Raw genomic sequence first — 6,141 nt, forward strand, 5'->3', positions numbered from 1 at the left:
TGAAGACTGAGTGAAGTTATGATTATAAAGTACGTGCTGGTGCCTGGCCCAGAGTAATTGCAGAGGGTACTATCATACACTAAAGTACACTGCACTGAGCTGCTTGCCGTCTCTCTGTAAACTATACACACACTACAACACACACATGCATACTTACATACATATATCCATATATGTATTTCTTCCTCTTTATCCCTCTGGGTGCCTAGGAAACTTAGACTTGCCAATTAATATTTTCATTATTTATTACTATGGAACAAACCACCTCAAATCACAGTGGCTTAAAACAACCAGCATTTTGTTTTCTCTTACGATGCTGTGGGTTGACTGGGCTCAGCTGGGCAGTTCTTTGGCTCCACGTTAAGTCAGCTGGGGCTGCACTCACCAGGGGGCTCATTGGGGCTTGTGCTGTCCAAGATGGCTCACTCACGTTGCTGCACCTGTATGTGGCCTCCATGTGGCCTGTGGCTGGCTTCCAAGAAGCGGCTTCCCAGGAGTGAGCATTCCAAAAGTCCCAGGTAGAAACTGCAAGACTCCCCATGACTCAGCTTTGAAGTCAGGCAGTTCTGACTGTATTGGTCAAGCAAGTCACTGAAAACCCTAGAAGCAAGGGAACCTGCGTTGCGCCTCTCTCTTTGGTGGAGGTTTTCTCACTGCATGTCTGGAGAAAGGGGCAGCTCAGGTGGGTGCAGGAACTGTACTGGTCTACATCCCTTCTTGAGGTGTGGCTCCAGATCTTGGATACCCACCTGGTTTCTCCCCTCCAGCTCTGCACCTCTCTGCCTCTCACCGTCCCCCAGCCCACAGGCCCCCATAGCCTTCACCTGTGTCCCACAGAAGCTCTGCTCAGAGCCTAGTGGGCCCGGTAATGGGGAATCCTCTCTACACTGGGAAGAGACCAAGATCTCATTAATGTCATGGAAACTTAGAAGAGTCTTTGTTTATCGACAGTGTCTGGCAGTCAAGATTAATGACTCGACTAAAAACCCAAAAGTCCTATTTTGGTGCCAAAACACCTGAACAACTTTTTCTTTCTCTTGGAGTTCTTGCTGTAACAATTTTAATACTCCAGCTTTATCACCCATGGCTCTGGGCACCCCTAAGCCTACAGGGCATTATAGCTACCTCTGGCTGCCCGCAAGACAGTTCTTTCAAGGAAATGCAAAATGAAAGGTACGGTGACCTGAAAACATATTCCATAAATAGTAGCTACGGTTGTGGTGGTGATTATCTGCCATCAGAATCACTCATTCACTTCTTGGTGGCAGGTACCAGCTTGGGTTACCCTGCTGTTATCCTGGGCCTTTGGCAAGGCGCCAGTGGGAGGCAGTGTTCTGCTGAGGTCTCCACCATGTCTCCGCGGCCCCTTGCAGCCTGCCACAGGGACCGCCTGTGGGCAGTGGATGAGTACGTGGGAGCTGCTGACCCGCCCACACTTAACAGAGCTCTTCGTTTATTTATGTGTTGACTGGCCATCTCTCCTACTCGAATGTAATCTCCCAAGGACTAGGACTGTCACTGCTGTATCCCCAGTAGCTAAAACAGTGCCTAGCACATCATGTACACTCAATAAATATGTGTTGAATATTGAGTGACTTTTGACTCTCTCCCTGGTCCTCCCCAGGCACCTGTCTCACATGTGCCTATGCTTCCACTTCCTGGGGCCTGGCCAGCCCACAGGGGCTCAGTTCTGTGCCCACCTTTTGCTCACCAGGCTTTCGCAGGGAGGGAAATTCTCAGGTCATTGTCATTGGCTACTCCTTACAGGACTTCATAGTGAGAGGTGCGCCTTGCCAGTGTTGAGGTGGAGCCTCCAAGGAGGGGGGCATAGTCCCGGGCTCACTCAGAGCTTCTCAGCAGATGGCCTGTCTCTGGGGATAAGGGCTCTGCTCAGACTTTGGTAGCAGGAAGATGTCTGGAATCATCCAGAATATGGAATACTATCTCAGGCTGCTGGTGGGCGGCCTCAGGAGGAGGCCTTGGGTGTCCAATAGGGAGCAGAGAACTACCTAGAAATGATGGAGGGGGTTTGGGGATGCGTGGGGAGGCAGATGACTGACACTTCCTATTCTGAATATTCCCCCACCATGGACATAGAACGTAGATCATCAGGGCTGGGGGCTCATCCAAGGCCAAGTAGGTTGGAAGTTCTCCCAGTTTTCTCCCATCAGTACCTACAATGACTTCCTAGAAAAAAACTAGTGTGGGCTGTGGGCGATTTGCTGTCTGTCTCACATGTATTCTATTCCCCTTCCTCCATTGACTGGTGTTGGGCCAATGTGACATGACCGTCCCACCCTACTGGGGACCTTAGTACAGCATCTGGCCCAGGTAGACACACAGTGAATACTTGTGGAGTGAAGGAGTGAGTGAGAAAAAGTGAAGGGAGGGAGAAAGGAAGGAGAATTCTAGGGATGATGTCAGTGCTAGTTCAGAAGTCCCTAAATTTTTATAATAGCAGAAGATTAAAAAGAACCCAAATGCCCAACTGTAGGGGCCTGGTTAGTTCACTGGATAAAGAGAGACAATGGATCAGTTAGAAAAATGCAGAAACTCTCTGTGAGCTGATAAGGAGACATTTCTAAGATACTATATGCAAAAAGCCAAGTCACTCTGGGGTGTGTGTGTGTGTGTGTGTGTGTGTGTGTGTGTGTGTGTGAGATAGACTACTTTTGTGAAAAGGAGAGAAAAATAAGACTATCTATTTACATGTGTCATATAAGCAAAAGAAACTATGAAAGCATACATGAGACCTTAATAAAAATAGTTACCTTTTTGGGTATGGGCAGGCTGATGTGGGGAAGGAGAGGAGATCGGAAAGGAAATTTTTCATTGTATATATATATTTTTATGCCTTTTATAATTTTTGTACCTGGAAAATGTATTACTCTTTCCACAGAATGTCTTCAAGTCCCAGAAGTCAGGGAGCATCCTGGATGAATTTCCTTTATCTAGTGGCCAGCATAGCATGTGACTGGAGCACTCCCTCAATCACGACACAATTGATTTCATAATAGAATCTTTTCCTTCTCATTCTAGTCAAATCTAGCTCATCTGAGTTGTTGCCCTCCGGTTATAAGAGAGGAAAGAGAAAATGGCTTGGCTTGAAATAAATGCTTAGATATTGATATATATTTTTACTTCGCAGTTGGGGTGAATTATGTTATTGCTGTCCAAATCTGTGGGCAGTTTTTACCTCAACAAACATTCGGTTTTACAAGTAAATGTTTTTTTTTTGTTGTTGTTGTTTTGCGGTACGCGGGCCTCTCACCGTTGTGGTCTCTCCCGTTGTGGAGCACAGGCTCCGGACGCGCAGGCTGAGCGGCCATGGCTCACGGGCCCAGCCGCTACGCAGCATGTGGGATCCTCCCGGACCGGGGCACGAACCCGCGTCCCCTGCATCGGCAGGCGGACTCTCAACCACTGCGCCACCAGGGAAGCCCCAAGTAAATGTTTTTAACTATAAAAAAAATTAGTAAGATTCAGGTATGGATGGATACCATTGGCCACAATTTCTGCAAAGATGGCCAGTCAGAAACCAGCCTCAGTTTCAATGCCTTTTCTGTCTCTCTCTCCTTTACATCACTATCTTTCTTTGAACAAGTATCTGTTCAACATCTTTTATGGGTAAAACTGTAGATACCGAAAGTCAGAGACATATGTGGGTGTGTGGAAACCATTGATATGTCTATAGGAGGTGGTTTTTGTTCTGTGTTTGGGGAGGAATAGTAAATTATTGCACTGTAAACGTATTGGCATAATAAGTGGCTTATACTCTTTAATACCAATTGGTAATTTCCTGAGTCATTATAATCAGGCTTTAACATATTAACTCGGTAAAGACTTGATCAATGTCTTCACTGAGAAAAAAATGTTACGACTTAGCACATTTCCATCTATTATAATGTTCTTGGTCAATAAACATAATTTTTATTGTAATTACGGAGAGCTGGTCTCCCCTCTCATGCAGACCGTTGTGAACACAGAAGCGTGAGATTGTGCGGGATCAGGGTGCCATCCATAGTAGCACATTCGGCTGGATTTATGTCCCTCTCCAATTAGGGGACAATCAAGCTCAAATTAATTTAGCTCACAGCTACTAATGAGCAACAGCAAAGTCAGCTCACTATAAAAATTGTTATTGAATTTTATTTCCTTCCACTTGATGTACCTTGGTGTCCTGGGAGAAAATGCCAGCTTGAGGTCTGGGGTGAGGGACCTTGAGGTTGTCTCACCTGCTCTGTTCCTGGGTTTCATGACAGTTCCGTCCCCTGGTGGACCAACATCTAATGCGTTGTTAGAGGTACACAGAGATGGGCTTATTCGGTCAACTCATCCTTGATGGCTGCCTTTTGAGTGAATTCTGTGCTCTAGGTCACCGTCTGATATAATTCCAGCCACATCTATAACTTAAAATTTTCCAGGAGCCACGTTTTAAAAAGTTAAAAACAGGTGAAATTAATTGATATATTTCATTTGACTCAATATATGCAAAATGTAATTTCAGTGTGTAAAAAATGATAAAATATTAATGAGCTGGCTCACATTCTTTCTTTGCCCTAAATCTTCAATAACAGATGTGTATTTCACATGTACAGCATTTCTCAATTCAGTCTAGCCTCAGTTCCAATGAGCAGGAGCCACGTGGGGCTGGCAGCTGCCATGTTGGACAGGGCAGGTCTGGACTGAATTCCTTCTACTGTAAGAAGGTTTTACTTCCCTCTTTAGGGTTTGCAGGTTGGGGGTAGGTGGGCATCGGCTTTGGGGGCTTAGTGGCCGTAAAGAACGTGCAAAACCTGCAAGCATGAAAAGATACTACATTTTCATTTTTCCTGTTAGTCTAGCATGCCATTGGCATATTTACAATCGCTGTGAATTGCCTTACTGTTCCTGCCACCATCCACCTTCCACACTAATAAAAGCAGAATAGATCCTCATAAATATCCCGTTCCCTCATTATCAGAGCTTGGCTTCACCAATTATGGCCTCATAAAAAAAGGGTTTTTTTCATATTATTATTATTTGTTGCCATGAAAAAAAAATGCACATTTTTTGGAAGCCTGACTCTAGTGCGATTGCTTTGATATCAGACAGGGCATGAAGCATATTGTCAAATGTCTATTTGGGGAATAAGGAGCCACTGAGTATTTTATCTCACTGGCCATGTTCCTGAAGAAAGCACAGACTGAAATCTAGGAGATTATTTTAATTGTTTAATATTATAAAAGTTTAATAGGAATTCGGAGGCGTAAGACAAAGGCATCGTTTGTCGCTGAACTTGATTACTGCAACCTGGGAGTCGTGTGGTGTGTGCCTGGGGCTCTGGTGTTTCCAGCACGAGGAGACCCTCAGCATCTAATGAAATGGGGTGTGAGGAGGAAGGGGAGGGGTAAGAAGGGCCACCGCCACGGCTGCTCCAATGGATGTTTATAGCCATGAATCAGGCTGCCCGCCAGCGCAGGAGGCTTTCTGATGCCACTCTGACAGGCATCAACCGGGTACAATCTCATCACTGCTGTTTCCACCCTGTCCTCTCAGACTGGATAGGTAGCTGCCAGAGTCCCAACTGGTCTCCCCGTGTCCAGCCACGTCTCCTCCTCAAATCATCCACCACACAGCCTTCAGGGAGATTTGTCTAAAATACAATTGGGAGCCCATCACTCACTGCTAAAAATACTTGAGGGGCTGCCTCCCCATTGCCCTTGGGTGAGAGACTGCGTGTTCCTTGGCAGTGGTATACAGGCCATGGTATAATCCGGACCCAGCTAACTGCTCTTCCCCTCTCTCTCCCTCCCTGCTTGCCTCCGTCTCACTTCTAGTTTATGCCCCTGCATCTCTGCGGCTCCCCTGTCCCTTCTCAGGCTTCTTCACCAAGAATTTTAGTCCACCTCATTTATAGGACTCTGCTTAGGCTACACCTCCTCCAGGAAGCTGTCCAAGCTTCCCTCACCCCACTCCAGGCAGGTGAAATGCCTGTGCTCTTTACTGCTTTATACCCTCAGCAAGTTGTACCCACCTCAGTCATGATGCCTTTTTGGCCACCATCTTCCTTCCAAACAGGACCTTGCCTCACTCGTTTTTTTTCCCCCTTGTTTTTAAAAATTATTTATTTATTTAATTTGGAAGTAGAGTTGATTTAGA

Source organism: Kogia breviceps, chromosome 2 (genome assembly GCF_026419965.1).
Source record: "Kogia breviceps isolate mKogBre1 chromosome 2, mKogBre1 haplotype 1, whole genome shotgun sequence".
NCBI classification, from domain to species: domain Eukaryota; kingdom Metazoa; phylum Chordata; class Mammalia; order Artiodactyla; family Physeteridae; genus Kogia; species Kogia breviceps.